Source organism: Neofelis nebulosa, chromosome 13 (assembly GCF_028018385.1).
Source record: "Neofelis nebulosa isolate mNeoNeb1 chromosome 13, mNeoNeb1.pri, whole genome shotgun sequence".
Classification (NCBI taxonomy): domain Eukaryota; kingdom Metazoa; phylum Chordata; class Mammalia; order Carnivora; family Felidae; genus Neofelis; species Neofelis nebulosa.
In genome coordinates, this window is record NC_080794.1 from 64,461,732 (window position 1) to 64,489,636 (window position 27,905).

Consider the following 27,905-nt stretch of genomic DNA (forward strand, 5'->3'; position numbering starts at 1 on the left):
CCAAATCTATAGGCAAGTTCCCATCCAAGGTGTTGCAGTGAATCCTGGTGAAAGTCTCTGAGGGCTAGAATGATGGGTTATTAATGATCGAGATAAGGCCTTCCAGAGAGACAAGGTGTGAAGAGGGCCTGAATGAGGAACCCTTTGGGGGAGGCCTGAACTGAAGGTACATGGGCAAGTGAAGGGCCTCAGAAGACCAGGGAGGTGGGATTTGGGTGTGGGAAGGAGGGAGTAGGTGCTCGGGGGCCTCGGATAAAGAATCGTCCTGTGTTTGAATGCCCCCATCCTCACAGAAAGGGCTTTGTTTTAGTCCCAGGCAGGGTCTTTTCTGTGCCTTGTCTGGTATCTAATTAGAGTCTATGTAGCTGACAGCTTTATTTTCTTGGAAGAAGAGCTCCTCATGAGCCATCCCATGACTGAAGAACTGGTATTAATCTGGGTAACCAGACTCAGAGTGCTCACGGAAAGGGCAGGGGCTCCTTCTGAACTCTGAGCAGAGACAACAGCTGCCTCATTCTAGCCGCATCATTGAAAGCTGGACCAGTCCTCCCCCAGATTCCAAAGCCCTCTTGTCCTCTGTCACATTGTTCTACTGTTACATCATCAGCCTGCGGGGGCAGGACAGGTGCTGGATAGATCATGGCCATCCCTCCAGCTGCCCCGTACACATCTCAGGCCCTCCCAGATGGCATCTGGGAGCTCTAATCCAGCTGTAGGATGTGAGTATTCTGAGGTAACTGGACTCCCTGCCTGACCTCCGCCAGCATCTTCCCTCTCTCAATTACATTCACGCTGACAGCCCACTGAGGAGGGAGACTCTTCCCGGCTATCAGGGAGCCGGGCCACTCCCACTTACCTCAGTTAGCTTTGCCTCCTCCTCACCTCTGCCCCCAGTGAGCCACAGGAACTTGCGTCCTCACTTTCTGCCCCCCCCCCCAAATCTGTTCCTGGAATTGTCTTCCCTTCCTTGTGACTCATTTTACCTATGGACTCCGAGGTTCTGGTCTCACTCCTAGTCTGGGAACCCTCAAATAGGTTGTCAACAAGAACAGGAGTGTGTGGGTATGTGTGTGTGCACCTGTGCTCACTTGGGCACTGCATGCCCGGGGGCACAGGAGACACTATTCATGAAGCAGGACTTGGTCCCACCCTGCCTTCTAAATTAGGAAATTGAAAAAAAAAATAATTAGGAAATTGACATCAGAAAAAAAAAAAAAATGAAAGAGCAGCCAGGGAAGTGATTTTCCGTAATGGGAGGGATGCCTCTCACTCTTCCAGCTCTCACTTCAAGGTGGGATCCTGGAAAATCATTCTTCCAGGATCATCTGCCCAGTAAGCCATCAGAGAGGACCCAGGGAAATGGAGGAGTTGAAAGCACTAGAAAGAACTATGTAAGGCTCAATCATTTGTTATGATTCAGAGCCTGTTCTTTCCTCTCCCTGCATGAGAAGCCAGCTGGAGGCAGGCTCCAAAGAGAATGGACCTTTTAAAGATAGAAAGCTGGGTGGCTCAGTCTGTAGAGCATGCAATTCTTAATCTCTGGGTCATGAGTTCAAGCCCCACATTGGGCATAGAGGGGCTTAAAAGAAAAAAACGCCTTAAAAAAAAGAAAGAAAGAAAGAAAGAAAGATAGATAGATAGATAGATAGATAGATAGATAGATAGAAAGCCTGTTTCTGGGGAGCAAAGGAAGCCATTAGGAACTGGAAGTTGGAAGCCTGGCTGGAGAAGCCAGCCTTTGCAAAGGAGCATTTCCAGCCTTAGCAACAAAGCCAATGTTAGCTGTGTGGCTGTGGTGAGAGTCACCTGACCTCTCCAAGATTCAGATCCCTCATCTGTAAAATGAAAAAATGAAAGTATCTTTCAACTCTAATTTCTGTGATTCTTTTTTTAATTAAGTTTTCATTTTAATTCCAGTATAGTTAACGTACAGTGTTATATTAGATTCAGGTGTATAATATAGTGATTCAACGCTTCCATACATCACCCAGTGCTCATCACAGCAAGTGCACGCCTTAATCCCCATCACCTGTTTCACCGCCCCCCCTCCCCCCCCCCCGCCACGCCTCCCCTCTGGTAACCATCAGATTGTTCTCTATAGTAATGTGTCTGTTTCTCGATTTGTCTCTCTCTGTCTCTTTTTAAAAATCCCTTTGCTCATTTACTTTGTTTCTTAAATTCCACATATGAGTGAAATCATATGGTATTTGTCTTTCTCTGACTGACTTACCTCACTTAGCATTACACTCTCTAGCTCCATCCATGTGGTTGCAAATCGGACATTTCATTCTTTTCTATGGCTTATTTCTGTGATTCTTTTTTTTTTTTTTTTTTTTTAAATTTTTTTTTTTTTCAACGTTTTTAATTTATTTTTGGGACAGAGAGAGACAGAGCATGAACGGGGGAGGGGCAGAGAGAGAGGGAGACACAGAATCGGAAACAGGCTCCAGGCTCTGAGCCATCAGCCCAGAGCCTGACGCGGGGCTCGAACTCACGGACCGCGAGATCGTGACCTGGCTGAAGTCGGACGCCCAACCGACTGCGCCACCCAGGCGCCCCTTATTTCTGTGATTCTAAAGTGGCGAGTGCATATGTTCAGAGAGCCCAACTTGGGATGAAAGAAGGAATTCCAGGGTTGAAGATCCAGAGTCTTCCAAGAAAGATGAAGAGAGATAATTGTGGGGCCAGTGGGGCCTCTGAGGACTCTTGGAGGCTGGGAACCTGCTGGGCCCAGGATGAGTACAGGGCAGGAAAGCAGCCCAGCCCTGGGGCAGAGAGAAGGGAGGGGTAGATCCAGAAAGCAGTGCCCCCGAAATTGTCTCAAGCCCAGAGTCTGCTCAGAAATTAGCTTGCATGGCCCAGAGATCGTGGGGAGAAAATCCAAGTGGCCAAGAAGCTGTTGGTCAATTGAAATGACAGGAAGTCTGTGCGCTTTTATGTTCTGGGATGGGTGTTTAGTGAGGGCCTTTGCCTGCTGTCTCCAGAGTTCCTTAGCAAAGTTTTCTAATTAAGAAATGTTAGCATCACCTTGGCTACGAGGATGGAGAAGAGATCAAGGCACCCCTAGTGACCAGCAGCAGCAGCAGCAGCAGCAGGACCTCCTTAAGTCTTGCTGCAGGACACTGTGAGAAGCCGCTGGGGGAAGGCGGTGAGGGTCCTGTTCTAATGGAGACACCACTCCCCTTCCCATCTTGACTCTGAAGGAACAAGGCAGGTGACCAGGGAAGCCTTGCAGCAGAAAGCTGCCTGGGAAGATAAACCTCAGAGGGAAAAGACTAGAAGCCCAGAGCACAGGCAGCTGGAAGCCAACGGGCAAGGGAGGAGAGGGGAGGAGAAGGGAGGGAAGATATCCCTTTCCACGGATGTGCCTTGGCCCCTGCCCAGGCAAGAGGGGCAGATGTTCTGTCTTGTCCCAAGCCCCTGCATTTGCCACCTTGTTTACCTCGTGCCTATTTATAGTTGCAGGCTCCAAGCCTGGCATGGGACTCTGCGATTTATACGACTATAAACCTCCAAAGGGCACTGAGAGCTGGCAGGGCATGGATAAAGACAGGGGCAGGCCTCTCAAGGTCAAAATGGCCATCTTCCCACCCCTGTTGACCTTATACCCCACTAAAGAGCAAGAGGTCATAAGGCCAGGCTCAGGCAAAGAAGAGATGAGTGGCAAGCCACAATTACCTCTTTGACTCTTCCTACCCTGAGCTTGTCCAGTTTAGGATTTGGAACAAATTAGAGAGGACCTGTTTTGTTTTGATTTCCCTTTCGGATGGGGTAGGAAAGCTCCGTGTGGGAGGGTGGATCTCTTCAGAGAGTGTTTGAATTTGGAGAGAGTGGGTGAATCTAGAAAGGGGATCTGCAGCCCAGCTCCCACCTGCCCATCCACTTAGCAGAAGGGGAAAAAGAATCATACGTGGAGCACTCCTGGACTCTGCTTGCCTTCTGGGGTGCCTTTGGCAGCCTGAGCTGGCCCACCTCTCACTAAGGACAGGGTATGCTGGCATACCCAGTGCCTGAGCCACCAGTCACCTGCTAGAGTGGCACATTGCCCACACCCTGCCCTTTGGGGACATCCTCCTCTGCCCCTGGCCAACCCCCTACTTCGTGGCCCCCTCTCCATTGCCTCTTGTCCTCCAGCCCCCCATGTGTTCCCATCCCACTTCTCCCCCAAAAGTGCCCTTCACTGTGCCTGCTACCCCTGCTCATTCTGCTGACTCTCCCAAGCCTCCTGCAGTGAGTTTACCCCCAAACCCGCTGTACTGGCTCCAATCCCAGGATTTATCATCTGAGCATTAAGGCTAGACAGAGCTCAGTTCTGTGTGTGCACACGTGTGTGTGTGTGTGTGTGTGTGTGTGTGTGTGTGTGTAAGAATGTGCCGGGTGGGTGGACAGAGTCACAAGTCACAGGCCAAATGTGTGTGAACGTGAAGCAGAATACAAACGCAGAATGACCTTCTCCTTGACTGCTTTGTTATTTCTCATCAATCTCTAGTCTGCTGGACTAAACCCAAGGGCTAGCGGAGGGGAAGTATCTTAGAGCTAGTGTGACCCGTTGGCCGTTTCTGGACCTCCTTTGACCCTCCCTTACCTATCACCATCATGGGCCTTAGCCCCCTCAGGAGCAGACTAATGTGGTGGGGGAAAGGCAGAGCTGGGGGTCGGGGGTTGCCCAGCTGGGGCCAGTCCTCTGGTGGGAGGAAGGGCACTGGGGGACACTGAACTGTCAGTCAACATATACTCCTGCCTGGGCTTGGGTTTAGTTTTGGCCTTAGAGATGGATTAGGCTCAGGGTAATACTCCAGGGAGACTGGGAGGTCCCAGGGGGATGAGCCTATTCTCAGGTCTACTCCTCCCTTCCCCTTTCCCAGCCCAGCACACAGGAGTGGGAAAGCAAATGAGTGAGTCAAATCAAAGCCTTTTCCTTCTCTGAGGAGGAGAGATGGGAAATGGAGAAGATTCCAGAGTCCAGAGAGTCCCTTTCAGTCACTTACTAGTCTACTTTTTACCTAGTGCCTTCTACAGGATGAGGATTGGGGGTCTGGCAGACATAGGTCAGGTGTGAGGACAGGGTCTGAGGACCTGGGGAGAAATCAGGGACCTGGGGAAGGGTGGGTGCCGTGGAGAGGAACCCAGAGGACTTGCACAGGGCTGGGAGGAGGACAGAGCTTGCCCTCTTGCCCTCCCCCAGAGGGAGGCAGCAGAGGACCATAGGAATTGCCCCATCCAGTTTCCTTTGTGCCCACTGTCCGCCATGGAGCCCATGTCAAGGGACTCACCTGGTTTGAAGATTTCACACATCCGGGGCGCCTGGGTGGCGCAGTCGGTTAAGCATCCGACTTCAGCCAGGTCACGATCTCGCGGTCCGTGAGTTCGAGCCCCGCGTCAGGCTCTGGGCTGATGGCTCGGAGCCTGGAGCCTGTTTCCGATTCTGTGTCTCCCTCTCTCTCTGCCCCTCCCCCGTTCATGCTCTGTCTCTCTCTGTCCCAAAAATAAATAAAAAACGTTGAAAAAAAAATTTAAAAAAAAAAAAAAAAAAAAAAAAAAAAAAAAAAAGATTTCACACATCCAACCCCTGCCCCTCTGTTGGAGAGAGAGGGGGGAAGTCAGCCTGTTCTTGACCCCCACAAGCCCTTCTATTCATTCCTAAGCAGAGGCTCCTCTCCTTCATGTTTGAAGCTTAGAAACATACTTTTGTCTATTCCCCCGGCTCCTTACATTCCTCGCCGTCACTCTCCCCAATTCCCTATCTCCCACTTCCCTACGGGGGGCCATGACCCAGCCCTGAGTCACCACCCTGAAGAGGCCCATTCTATCTGGGGGAGATACTCTGTGCCCGCTGGGCCATGACCATGACAGCTAGACATTGTTTGCATCTGATTCCCAATCTTCCCCAGGGAGTTTTGAATGAGGGTCATGCCCACATACTCCTGATGTCTCTTTTCTCCTACCCCCATCTAGGCACTCACCAGGCCTATTTATGTGGGTATGAGGACCAGATCTGGATGTGGAGGGGCACGGGAAGACGGTCCTCATGCTGTGGGTCAGGCTGGCATGGGGGCAGTGGCTAGGTGGGGGAGCTCTAAGATGTGGCCTTGAGTGAGATTAAAAAAAAAACAATGCCAGTACAGCTACAGAGAGGCAGAGCAGGAGAGTGGCAGGATGGCGCTTGTCTCCCTTACCCAGTCTCCTGCTGTTGGTGTCGAGAAGCCTGGTGCTCAGAGCATCCAAGATGTAAGGCAGCGGGCACCTTATAAGTCATCTAGCCTAGCACCCATTTTACAGATAGGAAAAGAGAGGCTTGGAGGGGGAAGGGTGGCACTCGGTCCCAGACCGTACCACCGCTTGGCCATCCATCCACCAGCCTAGTTCTCAGATGCCACATTACGCCTGCCCCAAAGATTTGTTCCCAGATTAAGTTCTCCCTCCTCCATCTGCCCTATTGATGCTCTGTGTTTACAGCCCTCCAGATCCGCCTGCCTGAGGAGCCCTGGTTGGAAAACCTCCCTTTCCTTTCCTAGTCCAGACTGGGGCTTCTTAGAGGCTCCCTTTGCAACCTGAGATGTCACTGTCTTTCTGTTAAAATGTCTCTCCCACTCTGCCTCTGCCTCTCCCTCTTTCTCTCTTCTCCAACCCCCCTCCCTCCCTCCTCCCACCAACCCCTCCTCTAGATAGAGCCCCTGAACTGCTGAGATGAATCTCTGAAGCTTATGGTTCTGGCCTGTTCCTGGTAATTGAGCTGTGCTCTCTAGTAGTGATGGGGGAGGGAGGCAATGGTGGCCTGGGGTCTGGTCCTCCATCCCCTGGCCTAGCGCCCCCACCCCCACCACTGTGATCCAGCAGAGCGGGTGAGGAGGGGAGAAGTGGTGATGCCTCCTCTTCTCAGCCCGCCTTCTCCAACTCTGTCTCCCCGGCTTCCCCTCCCTGCTTCATCTCCGGCACAAATCACATGGTGACAGCCCCATCCAACCTTTGGGGAAGGGTTTGTAAATGTGTCTTCCTTAGCTCTGATCTCCAAATTGTTCCTTTTATTGCATTTGTCACGGTGAAGATTAAAGTCCCTGGGTGGCCCGCACCACAAATCACAGTGTGCTCTCAGGAAGCGGCTGCAGGTTGGGAACTGATGGAGGGGTCCGGGCCCTGCACACACTCCCAAGCACACACTGCCATCCGTGGTGTGGACTTGTACCCGGGAACAGGAAGATGGGCCCCTGCTGTTGTCATTCTGAGCTGTTGGCCCTCTTTATAGCATGGTTTGTGACCTCTTCCTCTAGACCGTCTTCCAGGCTTACTCTGCCCGTTCCATAGCAGGTATCACTACTTCTGTGGGTCTGTCTCTTCCATTAGATGAGAGGGAAAGCTGTGTTCGCATCACAGGTATTCCAAGATATGCCTCCGTATCTCTGGCCATATCGATCTCTAGGTCTTCTCCTGGAAACACTCCAAATGGGTCAAGGGCAACTCGAGCCCAAAGCCCACCAGGAACCCACGTCCGGGATCCAGGAAAATAGCTGATCCTACCTTGCCCGGCACCTCCAGACCCTGACTTTCATTCTCATCCTGCCACACAACTGGGTGCAGAAGGGGCACAGCTGAGACAGAGGAGACACAGCAGAGGGACCAAGAGGACAAAAGCCCCCTTGTACACATGCACAGAAAAACTGTTCCTTTCCTACCCCCTTATGAGGTAGGTTTCCTGCCTGTCCCTCATGCACATTCATAACATTCAAATTTATGCCGTAATCTCCGCCGCTCCATATGTATGAGCCTTTGATGGGTGTTTGGGTTTATGGGATGCACCCAGCCCTCCGCTCCCTCGCCCGCCCACCGCCTCCAACCACTGCAAAGACGCTCGTACATAATTGACATCGGCAGATTCTTTCATTATACAAGATTTAGCATCTGCTCGGGGATTGCTCGCTCCTCACTCACTATAGATGACTTTTCCCCGAGTTTCCTATTATCAATTCAAATTAGCCCCATTTCCCCACCCGACCAGTGCAGCGTTTACACTTGACAGTGAGGAAACAGCAAGGCTGTAATGGGCTCCTCAATTATTTAGGCCCAGTTAGGCCAGGACCCAGAAGGCCTCAACAAGGGTGTGTGTGTGCTGAGGTGGGGTCATCACAGAGGGGAGGGTAAGGTCTCCACTATTTGGTCTGTTTGGCCTTCTCACAGCCCTGCACCCTCACTCTCCTTCCTGGGGAGTCCTCCCTCTCCCATCCGGGCCTCTAAGGGGTAGGACAGTCCCTTGCTGCCTCCACCCCCAGCAGCTCCTCTCTCCCTCCTCCCCGCACCCCCCATCTTGTCTTTGCTCCGTATGAATTCCGACGGGCTACCAGCAGAAACCAGAGAGGTCATAGGCACCAGCCAGCAGCCAGGCTGGCCCCCTCCCCTTAAGATGTCTCTCTATCTTAAAGTGCATCTCTGTGAAGATTCAAGGTAGTAGGCTAGGATTTAGAGAAGGTGGCAGTAGAAAGACTGAGACGGACACCAGTGAAAGAGATTAGATTCATGCTATGGAGCCCTAGGAAGAGAGAGAAACTCAGACCCAGAAACAGAGATATGTGAGAGCCTGAGGGAGCCGGGAGAGATGCTATTGGGGTTCGGGAGAAGTCACAGGGAAGAAAAAGGCTTGGGCAAGGCCCTTGCTCAGACCACACCGGCTGTGCCGAACTGTAATTAGGTCAGTGCTGCCCACCTGCTGGTCTGACTAGTCCAGGCCCAGCCTCCTGTAATAACTCTTGGGCCCAGTGGCTATTCGGGAGTCATGGGCTCCCCCGAGCCCATTAAATGGCCCAAGTACAGGACTCCAAGTCAGCATGGAGGGCCCAGGCCCTCATTGGAGTCAACCCACTGCCATCGCAAGCAGGGCTCCTCCCACGCCCCTCCTGTGCTGGGAGTGGGGGGCGTCACCCCTCCCTTCTGGTCTCTAGCCCCCAGCCCCTCCCTCTCCCTAGCCCAGATCAATTTGCAAGGGCAGTGATGGGGGAGGCAACAGGCAGGGATCTGAGAGGCTCTGGGATTAGAGGTGTCTTTCCCATGCTTTGCTTCTCCAGAATCAAAGAATTCCTCCGTCTGATTGGATTTACCCTAAGTCACAGGCGTGTGGGACCTTCTTTCCCTCAGCAACAGCTGGAAACAGCCCTAAATATGATTAATTAACGCTGTAAAAAGCCCTGGACACAATTAAGATTTATGTGTGTGTGTGAATATGCATGCACATGCGTGTGTGTGTGTGTGTGTGTGTGTGTGTGTGTGTGTGTGTTGGTAGGGGACAGGAGTGGGGGGTGGGGGGAGACGGGTGGATTACCAACTACCTATGGGCCCTCCCGGGGAGTGGAGTGATATGTCCTCAGAGACATCCCTCCGTTATCCATCCCAGGCAGGGGTCATGTTTTCCCGCCTTCAGCTTTTGAGCAGATTAGCTCCTTCTTCTGTCGCAGGGGCACGGGGTGATTTTCTGCTCTGTCTTCCCTGATAAAGCAAGGGGGGGCAGTGTTCTGGGCCAGGTGCCTTATCTCTTTTCCCTCCAGCATAAGAAGACTGTTTTCTCCCAAACCTCAATTCCTCTTGCTGGGTCATTCTAGGGATCAGAGACATATGCACAATCCCCGAACACAGCTGCATAGACACAAACCCAAAGGGACATAAAATAGGCATCTCAGAGGAATCCGAATAAACAAGCCACCAACCAAGCTTTCCGCCCTTGGGAGGAAACAGGAAGAGGAAGCCTTCCATCTTCAAAGACTCATGTCTCTAAGACAGGACAGAAATCATCTCTTTGGACTCCCCCCTGCATCTCTAAGATGACAAAACCTCATTCAAGTGGCCCTCCCCTGATGCCTGTGTGATTTGGGCAGTCATTCCCCAAGGTGTGGACATCCTACCTTTGATAAGATGCTTGTGATGATCAATGTTATATACAATTCTGAAGTGGAGGGGACAGGAACACAAACAATTCCAAACGGCAAGTTATCTGGAAAATCAGTTCTCAGGAATCTTTGAAAGAACACTGGATTTTAATTTCTTCTATTTATTGCAACTGATTGATCAACTTCTGTTTTGCTGAAATGAGCAAGCCCAAGAAGAGTTACTTAGATTCTAGCACTGATGGCCAAAGATGGAATGGACCAGAAGGAGCATGGAAAAGCTCCAGACTCTGCATCCTCTCTCAGGATCATTCTAGGGTCAGTGGCCTGAGTGCCTAAGGGTGCTTCTGCTTTATGGCTCAGTCCCCAGAAAGGCTGAGGGCTGCCTGGGGGATCCTTGGGAGAGGGCCATCATATATCCTGATGGCATCCATAACAAACATGGCCTTAAACCACTAGGATTGGAGTTCAACTTCCTGATATTAAGGCTAGGGAGTGTGGGAACTTCTTGTCAGTTTCCTGCCTTCACAGTAGAAGCTTGTTGTGAGGATCAAAACGGGGGGGGGGGGGGCATTCCAGAGGTCCCAGATGCATGCATGTTGGTTCTACCATATGGATTAACTGTGCAGAGAGCACCCCCCCCCCTTCCAATCACACCCTTTGGGATCTACAGAGTACCGTACCTGGGAGAAGGGACAGTGTGACTTTACCAAGTCAGTTCTGAGCTGAGGCTGAGAGATAAGAGAGACAGAGGGAGAACAGAGAGACCCTGAGGGAGTTACTAATTTCCAGTTGGTATATCCAGGACACGGGCTTCTGCCAGAGGATGGAGAGGGGTTTGGCCTGATGGGCTGGCTGTCGGGCAGACTGGTGGCTCAAACAGCCCATTCTGTGGCTTCACAGATAGGCAGACTCTCCTTCCTGTCCAGCATCTTATCACCCTGCCCCGCCCTCCAACTTCCTGGGAGAAAGGGAGACTTAGGAGTCCTACGGCAGGTTCTTGAATTCGGAGAAAGTAGCTGGGAATGTGTGGGGCTTGATGTGGGGGGCTGGGGATACTGCTTGCTCGTAGTCCCTGCTTCACCCTTGCAATCAGCTTTCCAGAACTCTCAGTGGACATGATAGGGTCAGGCAGCTGAGGGCGACCATACTATGATTAGGTCTGTTCCTGGAACTTCCCCCATTCAGGCAGCAGTTTCCAGAGTAGAGATCCTAATTATAAGCCTTGTATTTGGCTTCCAAGAAGCCTAGAATAGAGATGGGAAGGGAATAAAGGGTGCCTTAGAGGGAATATAAGAGTGGTAGTATTTTACAGTCATCATTTATTGAGTGTTTATTTTGTGAGAGGTAGTGCACTGAGTATTTTACATACGATGTTTCATTAATGGCTACAACCATCCTGTGAGAAACCTTCTGCTCAGACAAAGAGATTGAAGGTCCAGGGTAAAAACAGGTCCAAAGCCACACAGCTATTAAGTGGTGGATCCGGCTCTTTCCATTCGGGGGCGGCACTGCCTCCTTCAGATTTAAAATCAATATAAAACCTGAGGTCAATAGGGAAGGTGGGGGCAAGGCTACCAGGTTAACAGATTCAGCAAATAAAAACACAGGATGCCGAGTTAAATTTGAATCTCAGATAAACAACAAATTTGGTTTAATTATGTCCTATGCAATATTTGGGACATGCTTATACCAAAAAGCTATTTGTTGTTTACCTGAAATTCAAATTTAACTGGGTATCCTGCATTTTTATCTGGCAGCTCTAGGGTGGGGCCCAGGCCTTGCCCCATTTCATCCAGAAAGCCCTGAGGGAAATAGGCCTGAAGTCAAAGGTGGGCTGGGGGCACTTGGGTGGCTCAGTCCGCTAAGGGTCAGACTTCAGCTCTGGTCATGATCTCACCGTTTGTGAGTTTGGTTCCCCCCATCGGGCTGTGTGCTGACGGCTCAGAGCCTGGAGCCTGCTTCAGATTCTGTGTCTCCCTCTCTCTCTGCTCCTCCCCTGCTCATGCTCTGTCTCTCTCTCCCTCTCTCTCTCTCAAAAATAAACATAAAAAAAAAAAAAAAAAAAAAAGCGGTCTGAGCTTCCCGGACTGCTCAGGCGGCACCGACAACTCTCTTCTCTCTCCCTGACTGTGGCTGATGCCTCGGACAGTGGGGCAGGGCTCCGTGCAGGGCGTCTGGGCGACCTGCCTGCCCCCAGCTCTGGGGGAGTCGGAGATCACACCCACTCACCAATCAGTAGGGATGGGCCCTTTTTCATCCCCGCAATGGGCTGCTCCACAGGCAGTGGGGGTGGACACCACTGGTGGGTGGGGGGAGCAGGGGCCACGGGGCGGGGGGAGGGAGCAGGGGGCACGCGCACAGCAGAGGTCCCCGAAAAAAAAAATTAAAAATTACAGGAAGAAAAAAAAAAAAAGTCAGGATATTTGAGATGTCAAAAAAAGCATCAAAGCAGTTATCATGGGGAAAATAAAAACTTGCTGACATTTATTGTAGGGTGTAGCGCTGAATTATATAGCGGGGGTAGGGGTGGGGGTGCAGGGGTCAGCTGTATAATCCGTTCAAGTTCTCTGACCTCTGGTGGGTGAGGCTAACTCGGGGCCGGCCCGGGAGGGGATTGGGGGGGGGGGCGCTGCTCCTACTTCCCCGCCCCTACCTAGTCCCTAGGCGCTCGAGAGCCCCGCTGTCGCCCCACCTCGCGTCAGGCCCGGGCCCGGGCCCAGGTCCCGGTCCTGGCCGAGCGCCCACGCGGGTTCGCGTTCCCGCCGCTCGGCACGCTGAGCCCCGCGCGGCTCCGGCCCCGGCTCCAGCGCCTGCTCCGGCGCGCGCTCAGGCGTCCTCGCGTTCGGGCTCCCGTTTGCCACTCCCGGCTCGGCTGGCTCAGCTCGCTCGGGGCGTCTCCCTACTGAAGAATTATGTGGCATAAAGCAGCCGCCACCATCTTGAACTGGCAGTGAACTTTGCTTTCTACATATAAATACAGATAGCAATCACACCCCAATCAGCGCCGAGGCTTCAGGGCATCATCTCAGCAACTCTAACTTTCCCATTACGATAATGTGATTTTCACTCAGTCTATAATATCACCAGCCATGAATAAAGCAACTGGCTCTTTCTGTCTCTCTCCTCCCTCCCCCCTTTCCCTGACTCTCTGCCACCCTCCTCAGTCTCCTTTCTTCTCCTCCCTCGCTCCCTCCTCTTCTGTCTCTCTGCAACCTCTCCGGATATCTGTGTTCATCTACGTCTCTGCATCTCTGAGCGTCTTGGCCTTCCTCTCCCTGCCTCCGCCGCCCCCCTCCTCCCGCCCCCCCCCCCCCCCCCCAGGGACTCACATTCCCTAAATACTAATGACTGGGATTTGCAGTGGCCTGGGCTCAGTTAAATTCTGCTCCCCAGCTCTCCCATCATCTGCCTTTGCCTGAAGGTGAGAAACTGCGGGCTTGGAGGTGGTGGGGGCCACCTGCAGGGTTTTGGGGGAAGGGAAGGAGAGGGGGAGGAGAATCTGGGAATTGGCTCCTCCCCTCCCCTCTCCCTCTTTCCTCCGGTGCCTGGATGGCTCTGGTAGGATCCCTACCCGGAGCCAAAGCTGGAGACTCAGGAACGGAGGGATCCAGCAGGGAGAGTTGAAAACGGCCTGCTTAGGGGAGGGTCTTGGAGGCTCTGTTTTTCTGGATAGTGGGGTCCCCAAACCCAACCAGATTCCAAGGGCCAGACTGTTGTGAATGGATAGAGTTGGCGAGAGGGTGCTCTGGAGAGGCCTTGGGGGGAAAGGAGGAGCTAGCCTTCTAGGGTCACTTCTGTGTGCACTGGGCCCCAAACTGGGTAAAGCTATCTGGACTGGAGCTGCCTTTGCCAGGACATGGGATAAAAGCCCACAGACAGCCTTCATCAAGGTGTCAGCCACCTTATCAGGGCTCTTGGAAAGGCCTTCATGGACACTCTCCAGGATGACAGTGGTGCCGGTCAGGGGACTGTCTGTGCCTCGGTCATTAATTGATTCATCGCTCTGGGTTTGTATTCCAGTTCTTTCACTACGAGTTTTGGGACCGTGGACAATGCTCTTAACTTCTCGAAGCCTCAGTGTCCTCATCTGTAAAGTGGAAGTATAAGAGCGCCTGTCTAGTGAATAAGATAATGCATTAACACAGTGCTTGGCACATGCGAAATGTTCAATAAATGTTAGCTGTTATTACTATTAGCAAATACTAAATAATCACTTGCTGAATGGGTTAGGCAGTATACCACAGAGTTTAAGAGCCTATGGTTTTGCAGTCAGACTGTCTGAATTTGAATCCTAGCTTAGCCACCTACCAGCTTTGGGACCTTGGAAAAGCCGCTTAGCCTCCCTCACAGTTTCCTCATCTGTAACAGGAATAACGATAGTCCCTACACTTCATAGGGTTGTTGCGAAAGTGGTGCAGGCTAATCTAGTGTTTGGCGTGGTGCTGACATGTGGCGAGGGTTCTAGGAGTATTAGCGAGTGGGGGTCTGGCACGGCAAATCCAGCCACGAGTGAGGCACACACTGCTGAGTGTCCCAGAGACCACATTCCGTCTGCGGGCTGTTCTTTGGGCCCTTGGTTTTTTTCTGTGGCTCTGGACCATTGCTGGCCTTGACCTTTCACTTCTGTGGAGGATGAGGGCTTGCTTCAGTTTCGCTGACTATAAGAATTACAGCTTTCCAGCTGCCCGCCCGCCTGGGAGGGGACTAGGATTCCTGCCTAGGCCCTTCCTTGGGCACTGGTGGAGGGAGAAGGTGGCTTTTGAATATACTGTCTTAGGCAAGGGTTACAAGGTCTAAAAGGCAACTCTTGAATTTGCTCCGAAAGGCACAGGTGACAAATTAGAATCAGACATCTGCATTCTGTCCATTTCTACACTTCTAAGTATTTATAGGTTTGTTTGCTTGTTTGCTTTCTTGCTTTTTAGTTTTTCTTGGTTTCTCTCTGAAGGATCCTTTGGAGGCATTCCAGCCTGATCTCAGATGAAAGAGAGGAAAGGGGACTCTACCCACTTTCGTCGGGCCCCGAAGGGACACCAGGTGTTACCGTGGTCAGGGCTTCCAGGTCTGGGGCTTCAAGAGGTAGACCCAGGGGAGGAACTTAGGGGCACAGTGTTGGGCCAGTTGCTTATTTGGGTCTCTTTGCTCATACCTAGCCTCCCTGCTTGGCTCCAGGAGGGAAGAAGCTACCCTTCAAGATCCAGAGCATAACCCAAAACATTCTTCACCCAGTGCTTTAGCCAAGGGAACCAAACTCCCTACTTGGACTTGGAGTCTGGTCTTTACCCTACTCACTGTCCTCCTCAAAGACAAGACAGGCCCATGCCTTCCAGATGATCACAGTCCAGTATGAGAGACAGGCATGAAAACAAAGAAGCAGAAGACACAGTGAGAGCCAACATAATAGACATACTACAGGGTGCAGTGGGGACCAAAAGGGAGCGTGTGCTCAGGTAGCACTTCCTAGAGGAGCTGGAGCTTCGCTAACAGTGGGCAAAATGGGAGGGGGAAGAGAAGAACGTTTAAGGCAGGGGGAATGGCATTTGCAAAAACCTTGAGGTGTCACACAGCCTGGCACGCTTGGAGAACTCAAGTATAGAGGGTAGGGTCACTTTGATGGAGGCCAGTGGAAAGGGACAGATAGTAAAGGGCCATGCAAACTTGACTTCTAGCCTGAAGGGCTTGAGCAGTGGAGTGAGTTGCACTTCCAAAAACTAGCTCTGAGGATGATGAAGAAAATGGGGGAAGGGTACAGCCAAAAAAGGTGGAGGTGGGAGGGTGGCCAAGAGGCTCTTCAAACTATACAGGTAAGAGACAAAGAGGACCAGCATCTGGTGTGGCGTGGGGATACCAAGGAGTGAGGCTGGAGAGAGCCTTTCACAGAACTGACAGAATTTTCTCCCTGAGCGGGTGTGGAGATGACGAGGGAGAGGATCCCTGGATGACTGCCGGGTCTCGCCTGGGCGAATGGTTGGAAGTGACAGAGATGGAGAATAGAAGAGGTGGAATAGGTTTGGGGAAAGAAGAACTACTGAGTTCTGATCGGGGCATGCATATGGTGTGGTTGTCTAGAGTACATCTCAGCGCAGGTATGCGGGAGGCCAAGAGACCGTGAAGAACTTTATCTCCACAATTTGGAAATCAAGATGTCTGACAGGGAGCTGGAGATAGTGTGTGGAGTTCAAGAAAGAAGTCTTGTCAGGGTACATGGATTGGAGAGTCACCAGCTTCTGGATAGTAATCAAGGCCATGGGAAGGAAGTCTGTTACTTGGGAAGGACAAGTGAGGGGAGAAGGGGGTAAGAGCAGAGTCTTAGGGAGTATCAGCACTTAAAGGGGTAGTTTTTGGGGTGGCTGGGTGGTTCAGTCCATTGAGTGTCCAACTCTTGATTTTGGCTCAGGTCATGATCCCAAGGTCATGGGATCGAGCCCTGCATCAGGCTCCACACTGGGCATGAAGCCTGCTTAAGATTCTCTCTCTCTCCTTCTGCCCCTCTCCCCACCTCATGCTCCCTCTCTCTAAAATTAAAAAATGCATTAAAACAAAAATAGAGGGGTGGTTTTCAACCTTGGCAACCATTTGGATCAGACAGGGGACTTGAAAAACACTCAGTCGGTTAAGCCTCTGACTCTTGGTTTCTGCTCAGGTCAGGATCTCACAGTTTGTGAGTTCGAGCCCTGTTCAGCACAGAGCCCACTTGGGACTCTCTCTCTCCCTCTCTTTCTGCTCCTCCCCTGTGCTCGCTCTCTCTCTCAAAACAAATAAATAAACTTTAAAAAAATTAAAAAAGGAAAAACACCCATGTCTAGGTCCCACCCCACACCAACTAAATCTGAATCTCTGAGAGGAAGCTGTACAAGTTCCTCAGGTTGAGAACCAATGACTTAGAGGGAGGGCAGAGGAACGGGGCTAGCAAAGGAGACTGAGAAGGAATGTTCAGGAAGATAGGGAGAGTTTCAAGAAGGGAGAGTTCCAAAGCGTCCAATTGTGCAGAATAATAATGGTTAACTCCTACCCAGTACGTGTGCTATGTCAGAGACTTTATGTGAACTCCCTGAATCCTCCTGGAGACCCTACAAGGCAGGTACTGTTATTATAATTGCCATTTGAATGATAAAGAAACTGAGACACAGGGAGGTTAAGTACTTGCCCAAAGTCACACAACTAGCAAGCAGAAACCAGGATTCAAACCCAGGCAGGCCACCACCAAATCTGTGCTGCTAACCACTGTGCTAGGGCCACCTCTCTTGCCGTGGCTGAGTGAGAAGAACGTTGTTCCTGGCTTTCACACTGAGCTGATCAGAACAACCTCCCAAGGGGTCAGCTCTCCTCCTCTTCTCCTTCATCTTTCTGTCTCTTTCCTTTTTTCCGTTCACAGCAGGTCTGTGAGGGCTGCTCCTCACCCTTCTGGCCTTCTGGCTGATGGGGTGAGGTGGGGCTGGTTCTCTTGCTGAGACAACACGGTCTGCCCCTTATCAGGTGGCCACAACTATGGGCCACGTGGCCAATAGCCTCTTCATTCACCAGGCGGAGTTGATCATTTTTCTAAGCCTCCACAGTCTAGGAGGCGGGTGGGGAGTCAGGGTGATGCAGAAGGAATAGAGGATTCGACCCTCCTGGGAAGTGAGTCTTCTGGGAAGTAGATGCAGAGGAAGACCTTGAGGAGGAAGGAGACTGGAATCCACATTCACATGGAGGGGATGTGAGCATAATCAGACACCTGGGATATCCCCTGTTAGAATTTCCAGGGATCTGGGAGCCTGGGCAGCTCATTCAGTTAAGCGTCTGACTCTTGATGATAGCTCAGGTGATGATCTCATGGTTCATGAGTTCAACCCCCACATCGGGCTCCTTGCTGACAGTGTGGAGCCCCCTTGGGATTCTCTCTCTCTCTCTCTCTCTCTCTCTCTCGCTCTCTCTCTCTCTCTCTCTCTCTCCCCCTCTCTGTCTGTTCCTTCTGCACTCGCTCTCTCGCTCTCTCCCTCTCTCTCAAAATAAATAAACTTAAAAAAAATATCTGCCCGCCTAGGCTGTTACAAAGATCAAAGACAATGCTATGTGTAAAGCTTCCCACTCAGAGTTAAGTGTAGAATTCCCAGGGGTCTTCAAAAAACATACTGCAAGGGCCACCTCTGGAACAATTGGATCAGAATCTCTGGGGCACGGTGGGTTTTAAAAGCTCTGCAGGTGATTGTAAAGTGTAGCCAGGGTTGAGAACCACCACCTCAAGAAGAGCTCTGGATAAGTACGAAACGGCCCTGCTTCTAACCTTACTTTTGTTACTTCCAAGCTGAGATGTCTTAGGAAACCTACTGGACCTCTTTGAGCCTCAATTTTTTTTTTTCTGTGAAGTAGGGGTAGTAATTCCATCCCTGCCTACTTTTTACAAGTAGTTATGATGCTCAGGTAGACTATCGGATATGATGTATTTTGTTCATTGTATAGGACGCTATACAAAAATGAGGTGGAATTAACTCATGCAGACATTAAAATGCAAATAAGCTACTCTGTCCACTTAACACAGGTAGGTGCACTTGAATACACACACACACACACACACACACACACACACACATACACACACACACGACAGCTGCTGGTTGTGTTCTGAAAGCAGAGCTGTGGTTTTCTAGACATGGCCTTTTATGTTTTTAGCCTTCAGAATGTGCCATTAAAATATGGAGAGATGATCTGGGGGGTGTGTGTGTGTTGTGTGTGTGTGTGTGTGTGTGTGTGTGTGTGTGTGCATGGGCGCGTGCATGCGTGTGTGTGTGTTTAAATGATTGCTAAAGTGCAGCATCATTTGAGTCTGCCTGTCAGCCTATCAGAAACGTCATCTATAACCTTCACTGTTTGCAGTTTAATCTCCCCTGCCTCCCCACGGGCCCTGTTCTGACATTTTAAACCCCATAAATGACAGTAGTGCTCTAAGCCATTTTGAAAAAAGCCAAGCATTTGGAAAAAACACACATAGAGACATACCCCTAAATTCCCCTTCCCCTGAACCCATGCTCACTCACGCTCATAAGTGGAATCACACACATGCTCACATCCCTGTGCTGGCCGATTTGGGAGAAGTCACAGATACAGCCAACGTGAGCGCACGTGCGTGACAGCAGGCCACAGATGGATGGAGGCATGGCCGCGTATCTGATGCCCGTGCACGCGTTCCAGTGGACCCACAGCAGACATACCTTTCTGCTGCCACCCTCAAGTCCCATCCATTCTCCTGCTCCTTGGCCTTGAAAGACAGTGGAAGAAACCAGGGTCTTTGAAAGCCTGGTTCTGAGAGCAATGGGGTGACAGGAAAGGCTGACAGGCCCCAAATCTTATAGTGTCAGGCTAAGATGTGTATTAATAGGCTCAAGGTCCCCACTCTTGGAAAGCCCAGGGGTAGAAGGGGATAGCTAAGCAAAGTGCACTCCACCCTCTCAGCAGCCAGATAGCTTACCACATTTGGGGACTAGAGTGAAAACAGGAGACCCAGAAATACTTACTAAAGGGATGTCGTGTCCGAATGTAGAAGGTAGCAATGGTGAGCTCCACAGAGGCGGGTCTCTATCAGCTCCCGGCTGTATCCCTCGGGCCTGACACGGGGTCTACAACACACCAGAGGCTCGTAAATACTTGTTGAATACATGACTAAAAGAATGTATAAGCTCTAGAGTGAGTAAGTGTGTGTGTGTGTGTTTGTGTGATGGTGATGGTGTTGGAGATGGGAGATAGGCCAGTTAAAGACAGTTTCTTAGAAAAGACGAAAAGTTCCAATCTGGGACTGGGACAGAGAGGCCCATGTCACATCTGGTATCCATTTGTTCCAGGGTACGTGGCTGGCTTTTCCTGCTTTGGACTGTGACTTTACAGCAAGATGTCCCCACTCAAAGATAAGATGGACTTCCAAATGAGGTGGGAGATGGTATGAGTGGTGAATTAGGATTACCTTTGTGCAGTCCTGGGGCATTTTCCTGAGCCGGGGAACTCGTCTCCTTAATGTGCAAGGCATATGTACCTGCAGAGGATAGGGACAGCCCTGCTGATGCTGAGGGGCTCTGTGGATCCTGTGTGGCACGGCTGGCTCCTGTGGCTCTCCCTCCCACCACCTCAAGTGATCATGTACTGTAAGGAACTGGTTTCCATGGCAACCAATTAGTGTCAGAAAGCGAGGGCTGTGATGTCAGAATGGGGGGTAGGGTGAGAAATTTCCATCCCCCATATCCCTGGCTCCTGGCTCAGTGTCTGCTGCTTTGCAGGGAAAGCTCTAGAAGAGATGCAGGACATTGCACTCCTGAGAAGCACACGTTCTGGGTCAGGGCCCAGGAGTCGGGACAGAGTAGAAGATCTGATTCACCTGGCAGTGTCCCTACCTGCCACTCGACTCCAAAATGCTGACAAGGCAGTGGGCCCAGTAGAGAGACAGTGTGGGCGTACTCAGAAGGGTAACAATAATCTGAGACCGTTGCCTGCGCTCCTCCCTCTTCCCTGGGAGAGGGATCCTAGGCTTGCTTTATTCGTTGGGGGGGGGGGGGGTGGTGGCTGTGAACAAGGCCCAGAAGGAAGGAAGTCTAGGCTCAAAGAAGCCTTGTCATACAGCTAGTATAAAGACAGGGCTACAGTATAGTTAAAGCATCCTAGACTTAGTCTTTGCTTCAAGGAGAAAGGGTTTCAGTGTAAAGCTTGTCCAGAGTGACTTCGCCCACAGGGACCCTGTTCTTAGGCTTCATTTGAGATTTGTTGTCACCCCCCCCCACCAAAGGCTGGATGTTTTGGTCTATGGGAGGAAAGTACATGCTTTAAATAAAAGGGTAGGGAGCCCAGCTGGGAATACATCCAACAGTGTAGGAGAGATATCTGGTAGGCACTTAGCTCCTGATTCTTAGGGCAAAGAGTGAGATATGGGTAACAGAACTCCAGCAGTTTGAACCTCTAGGTCTTTGGGACCATGGTTTAGTTTCCCGAGGGATAGTCTGGCCAGTCTGGGGAGGTCGTTCCAATAAGAAGACAAAAGGCAGAATGCAAAGAACCTTGTCTGTAGGGGAGAAAAGAAGGTTGGCCGTTCATTCACTGGACTTCATGGCCAAAGTATGTTCCCCCCATCACACCAGCCGGGCAGAGCCTGCCGTAACAATGACGAGGACGACGATGATGATGAGAGACAGCACCAGCTATATTTTCATAGCCTGCCACAAAACACCCTCATCCTGCAGTAGCCCCATGGGTGGGTAGGTAGGCAGGACTCGTCTGCAGGTTGGTCTGGAGGCAGACTTTGGGATGGAGACCAAGGCGCTAGAACTTTCCTGACGAGTGCCCTTGGGATTATCACCAGTGCAAGAGAAGGCATTTCTCCAGAGGGAGAAATTGGGCTGCGCTGTAGTCTCAGAAAAAGGCCTTCACCAACCTCAAGGGAACTCTGAGGCAGGGATGGCCCTTCTGAACGGTCCCGAGGTAGGGAGAGGTGGCTGGGCCTTCCTATGTCCATGGTGACAAGGCATTGGATGCAGGCTGCCCAGGGAAAGGCATGGCCTTAGGTGAGACAGCTCTCTTCGGCAGAGACAAATCCAAGGGAGCCTGACAGGGCAGGGCAACAGTTGGAGACCCTCGCTCAGTACCCAGGAAGCACAGCATTGCACCCCAGCCTCTGCCATAGCAGTTATCTCTCTCCTTTTGAAGATGACGAAGCTGAAGTTCAGAGAGGTGTGATGAGCTCCTTGTCGCACAGCTAGCACAGAGGCAGGGCTACAGCATAGGTAGTCCCAGCATCCTGGATTTAGTCTTTGCTTCATGGAGAAGGGGTTTCAGTGGCAAACTAGTCCAGAGTGACTTTGTGAGTACATCATCGAGCGATCACTCGCCCTGGGCTCCATGGAGGATAGACGGTAGGAGCTTGGGGGGTGATGGGGGGCTGGAAGGGGAGCTCAGGGTACTACACCTCAGGGGCAGACAGAGTCAGGGTGCAGCGGCCCTGTGCCAGGCCTCCGGAGGGCCCGCTCGACTCTGCCGAGGTCCAGGGAGCCTCCTTTCCCTCTGGAAAGTGGAGACTGTGGCCTTCATCCCTCTCAGCGCAGGCCACAGAGCTGGCTGATCTGGGTCGCAAGAGAAAATTTCCTGACAGATGTGTCCGATTGACCAAAAGATGAGGGGCTTTGAGGAAATTATTCTGCCTGCTTGATGCCTGGCCCTTGGGCCTGCAAGAAATGAAGCCCTGTGGGTCTCCCTGGGGGCTTTTGGAGGGGGGCGGCACGGCAGTCAGCAGGGGTCCAGCAATGGTCAACCCCCTCCCCGGCCAGCCCCAGGGGCAACAGCCGCCTCCGGAAAGTCTGGCAGAAGATGTTTGCTGGGGGATTGACAGAGGGGAAGGAAGGAGCGGACAAGGCGACAGAGGTGAGAGATAGCAAGGTTCCCAGGGAACAGGGAAGGAGCTGGCTCTCTCAGAGCTAGCCATTCCCGCAGAAAACTGAAGAACGGAAGTGCCCAGTCTGGGCTTGTTCGCAGGCTGCTGGAACGGGCCACTCAGGTGCTTGCTATTCAGGATTTTGGAGGTCATCGAAGAGGGTTGTGTGTATATGTGGTAGGGTTGGGGCGCGAGCCATGAGGGTGAGTGTGGGAGACAGAACGAAGGGAATCCACACCCCTCCCTGGCCTTCCACGTTGGAGTTGCTGAGTCCACAGCCTGGGAGGGACAATGGTTCTTACTCTTGTTTTTCTCCACTCTTCCTGCCTAGGAGGTGGGAAAGAGCCTGAGCCACCACAGACGGAAAGACCCAAAGGTGCAAGAGGCCGAGGGACAGGGACCCAGTGGCAGCTCTGGGGTCTGGTCTCTGCTAGGGAGACTCACAAGGACTTGCTGGTCCCTACCCAGTCCCTCCTTTGCCCTGAGAGTGATGGACACGTGGCCCACAGTCCTTCTTGCCCTTTTCTGGGAGGCAGGAGTGAACAGCGATAGCTTCTGTCCAGGAGACTCTGATTGGAAAGGGATTGTTAGTTCTTTGGTTTTTGGTTTTTGGTTTTTCAACTCTGCCAACTTGCCCCTCCCCGCGTACAAATTTCCCTTCGTGACCTTGTGACTCTTCCACTAGGTCTCCTTTCTTCTTGCTTCAAGAAAAAGCCGGGCGGGGAGGGCTGGGGACCAGGGAGGGAGGCGAGGCGGCGGCGAGGCTGAGCCGATCGCGGGTCCGCAAGGTGCAAAGCAATCAGCGGAGCCGCTGGTGAGCGGGGTCACTCAGTAGTGTGCACATCAGGGTGAAATCCTTTCAGCTCTTCTCCAAACCCCTAGTGAAAGACAATCAGGCTCGCTGTCACCGAGCTAATTCTGTCTATATAAAAGCAGTAATGAAATTCACGGCAGGATTACCCTCTCCATCCAATGGGCCAGCGTCGTGGTGACATATCTCTCTTATTGCCCGAATGTAACACACCATCTAATTTACGTCGTGTAGCGAGCAGGAATGAAATGTTCATAAAGAATTGCTGCATCTCGTCACCTTAACTGCGGCCCGGGGCTCTGAGGCATCTGTCAGGGAGAGGAGCAGGAGGAGGGAGGGCGGGCGGGGCTCAGGGAGCAGCAGCCGGGGGCAGGCGTTCTGGGGGGTTGTTGTTTCTTAATAGGGTGAAGTGGAGACAGAGGGAGGTGGGGGCTGGGGGGGGCAGCTAGGGAGAAGAGCGGGGGAGGGGGCACGGAGGGCCTTGGGAGGCAAGGATCGGAAGGGTAGGATGAAGTGGTCTGTAGGGAGTGTTTGGAAGTCTATGTAAGTGTGGGGAGCCAGAGAATCTGAGAGTATGTTTGGGTTTGGGTGAGTCTGGGAGGACAAATGAGTGCCTCAGTGGGGGTTGGTTGGGAAAATGACCCTCTAAGGTGCCTCCCAGATGCTGCAGGCTATCTTGTAGTCCCTCTCATTCTCTGGAAATGGAGATGCATCCACCTCCAAAGGCTATCAGAATGAAACTCTTGGGTGGACGAGGTAGGAGACCTTTTCTAGAAGTGAACAAGGAGCAGACAGATGCTAGGAACAAGTTTTACAGAACTAGGAGTTCCCCATGGCTCCTCTGCTCCCTCATCTGTCACTGCACGACCCGCCATCAGTGAGCCATTTCACTTACGTTCCCCCCTTTCTATTTCCACCCCCTCGGTCCAAGGCCACTGCCATCTGTTGTCCGACTGACTCAACCCTCTCTCGACTGTGGTCTCCACAGGTGCCTTCCTGCTCCCTCAACTTCTTGCCCCCTCAACTCGGCCGAGTGGTGGTCATGTCACTACTACGGTCCCTCCACTCTAAACCCTGCTATAGTGTCCCCTTGCTTTTAGGATGAAGACTGGAACCCATGACTCCAACGTCTTTGCCTCACACTCTCCGTTGCAGGCCATGCTCCAGCCATATTGGCCTTTTCCTGTTGTCTCTGAATGTGCCACATTCTAAACAGCCAATGGGGCTGTGCATGTGAGGTTGCCTCTTCTTGGAAGACTCCTCTCAGGGCAATAGACCACTCCAGCATGGCCTTCACTCCTCCCATTTCAGGTATCAGCTGGCATGTTACATCCTGGAAGAAGCCTTCTGGGCCTCCCCAGACTTGGCTAGTGTTCTCTTCCTTGATATGCTTTCTTAGCATCATTTACTTCCTTTTCAACACAGATCATACATCGTAAGGATTCTGGGTTTTGTACAACTATTTGATGACGGTCTGTATTCTCCCACTGGGCTCCCATGATCTCGTGAGAGCAGGGACCGTGTCTATTTTGCTCACCATTGTAGCTCCAACACCTGGTACAGTACTCAGGAACATTGTAGCCACTCATTGAGTGGCTTAAATGAAGAAATGAGGGACCCGAACAACCACTACAGGGGTAGAAACCCTTCTCCTTCCTTCTTTCATTCATTCAGCAAACATCTACTGAATGTCTCCTAAGGGCCAGGCATTGTCACAGGCACTGTGGCCACATGGTAAACAGTTGAAGACATAGTCCCTTCCCCTGAGGAGCTCACAGTCCGGGGAGGGAGAGAGACAAACTCTGGTGCTAAACCTGTCCCGTGCTGCTCACTCCAGAGAGAAGCTATGTCCTGGGCCCATTGTGAAAGTCACCTACGAGAAGTGGCTGATCTGAGGCCATATAAAATTCTCCTAAATTTCCCCCAGACATAGCTCAGTCACCACTGGGGGGAAGATACAGCAAAAGAAAGAGACTTTATTAAAGGGGCATAATTGGAATTCTTTTACTAGTGCTAATAAGAAGCATTTACTGAGAATCAACCATGTGCCAAGCTTCTCTTCTCATGTAACCCTCACAATAACTGTGACACCTAGATATTATTATCCCTGTGTTATAGATGAGGAGACTGATGCCAAATGAGTTTTTTAATGTTTATTTATTTTTGAGAGAGAGAGAGAGCACGAGTAGGGGAGGGGCATAGAGAGAGGGAGACACAGATTCTGAAGCAGGTCCCAGGCTCTGAACTGTCAGCACAAAGCCTGACACGGGGCTCAAACCCATGAACTGGGAGATCATGACCTGAGCCAAAGTTGGACACTCAACTGACTGAGCCACCCAGGTGCCCATGAAGCCAACTGAGTTTAAATAGCTTGCCCAAAAGAGGTCACACACTTGTCACACAATGGATGCTCAATAAATATTTATTGAGTGAGTGAATGAATGAGACACTAATAAGTAAAAAAGACAGGAATCAAACCTAGGCTTTCTGGCTCCAAAGCCCTTGGTATTTCTGCTACTTATTTCAGGCAACTATTTTTGGACTCTCAGGGTCTGGTCTGTATTGGAGAAATAAACTGATGTTGGACTCTAGACCCATGCTTCCTCCTGACCCAGACCCTAGCCTCTCCACAGACACGGGATACCTTAGAAGACCAGACCTGAATCTCTGTGGGGAGATGCCCATAATGCAAACCCTTCCCAGTCCTGCCCTGTCCTTCCTCTAACACCCCAGGCTTGTGTTAGCTTAGTAAAAAGTCTGGGAAGGTCTTTGTGGGAGATGGAACATCATTCCTGGGTGTATAGAATCAACCACATCTTGTAACGTGTCCCTTTTGATTAAGCCATGTGGTCCTTTCTCATGAACTCAGAGATATTTACTCACCAGATGATATGTATCTGTGTGGACATGTTGTGTGTGGACACGTGTTCATGGATGCATACGCGTGCATCAGTGATCCTCTCCTTGCACCAGTTCTCTCATATCCCATGATATGCACTTTCCAAGTATGCAGACCCCTGAGTCCGCACCCTGAAGTTCCCGCCTCACAGATGTCTCCAGATATATGCCTCTGTAGCTGACTTTTCATCTTGCTTCTGTCCTCTACCCAGGAAATTATGTGACCCTCCAGCTAATGTTGGCAAGCCGCAGAGTAGGATTGTGTGCCACGAGCTTCCTCTTATTTTGAGGAAGTTCTGTTCCCTGGCAGAGAGTAACTTTCTCTGTCAAGGAGCTAGTGCATAGATGCATCATCAAAGAGAAAATATATGCCTGGCACGCAGTAATCTCTCAATTCATGTCAGATATTAACACTATTGTAGCTCATTTGTCCTCCCTGACCAGAGGGCATCCCTCCTTCTTCCCACAGCCCTCCTAGGGCTGGAAGTTCAAATAGCCCCATCTCCTCCTGCCAGGGAGCTGAGTGAGGCTTGGTGCACTTACAAGGATCTCCTGGGTTTATAGGGCTCCAGGCCATTGCCATCTATATCTCTCAGTAGGACAAAAATCTCAACACACCCCTGGCAAGTAGGAGTCACTCATATTTTTTAAAGTCTCCATAAAATAAATCTCAAGAGTCTCTTTAGACACTGCATCCAAAACCTTAAACTCCTAAGACACAGATTGTTTCCTAAACCCATTCTTCTGTAGCTGACATCTTTTCTCCTGGGCCAGACCCGAGGCCAGACCCACTGGCCAATGCCCACCGGAGAAGCACAATTTCAGTCATGATGCCTGATACTTCTAACCACTTCCCTCTGGCCCAGGTGGCCTACCCTCCCAGCTAGTGATCAGTTTTGTGGCTCTTCCAGGAGCTGACATCCTAAACCAGACCCACTTCTTCAGGTGAAGCAAGATATCATTGAAGTTGGATGGATACAAAGCAAGGGCAGAGCAGGGGGAGAACGAGAAGGGGAGATCACAGCAACCATCGCAAAGAATCAGGATCCTCCAGACAATATCTGTCCTTCAACTGGCATCAGGCTTTCCTCTCACAGTCTGTGGGAAACCCAGGGGTCTGTGCCTAGGGGTGTATTAAGTTTTGTCTGACTGTCTTTGGACAGACAAGAGGAGGGAGGAAGATTCTGTGGAATAGATAAACTAGAAAAGGTTGGTGATGGATTAAAAATTGGAATCCAACCCTGTCAATGTGTTTATTTGACTTCCACATTCTCCTCCCCCCTTTATTCCCATTCCTCTTTTCCCTTCCCCCAGACTGACATAAAATGATACCCTGATGGCTATTTCAGCTGCAACCCTATATACCCAGGGAAGCCTGAGCCCCCCAGCTGCTGGCCAGCTCTGATCCCCTAATCCCAGAGGGACCAGCTGGTCAGAGTTCTCAGGGACGGCAGACCTCAAGTGCAAATTTGGCTTCTGCTTCCAACAGACTCTGATCATGGCCAGATTACTGAGCTTCTCTGTGTGCTGGGTCTATTATCAGCATCCTGCTCCCCCGGTACACATACTACCCCAGATGATAGAAAGAAGCATCCTGAATTTCTTGAAACACTATTCTAGAAATGCACCTTTCCATTTCCCACTGTAATTACCACATCGGAATTTAGTCCCCATGCGGGTTAGCTTGATCTTGGGTGGGCCAGTCCCCTTCACTATTGGCCTGGGCGGCTGTTTAGTCATTGGCCAGCAGGAGAGAGAGTGGGTCAGTGCAGCTCAGCCCTGCTGCAGAGTGCATGACCCATTATGAGAACGGAGAAGATAATTTTCCAGCCTCCCGGCATGTCTGAGGGCTTTGTGAGTACCTACCGATAACACATGGTTTAAAACCGTATCCGCGGAAAGCAACAAAGAGGATCCAACCTGCTTGGAGTTCAGTTGATAG

The 27,905-nt window shown here is 51.3% G+C and overlaps 3 long non-coding RNA genes across 4 annotated transcripts in view; 2 read left to right on the forward strand and 1 right to left on the reverse strand.

The window, feature by feature from the left end:
- The window catches only part of LOC131493250 (uncharacterized), a 39,062-nt gene that overhangs the window by 10,063 nt on the left and 1,094 nt on the right, over nt 1–27,905 (forward strand). The gene's annotated exons all lie outside the window — the stretch shown is intronic.
- LOC131493251 (uncharacterized) lies at nt 227–27,705 on the forward strand. The gene is made up of 3 exons (XR_009252543.1): nt 227–719; nt 19,688–19,772; nt 26,909–27,705. It is a non-coding gene; the product is annotated as an uncharacterized LOC131493251 (long non-coding RNA).
- On the reverse strand, nt 12,214–19,966 carry LOC131493249 (uncharacterized). 2 transcript variants are annotated; one of them, XR_009252540.1, is made up of 5 exons: nt 19,807–19,966; nt 19,364–19,465; nt 19,061–19,107; nt 13,771–13,956; nt 12,214–12,771 (listed from the first exon to the last, which is right to left on the reverse strand). It is a non-coding gene; the product is annotated as an uncharacterized LOC131493249 (long non-coding RNA). The 2 variants fall into 2 exon arrangements; XR_009252539.1 differs by lacking the exon at nt 19,061–19,107.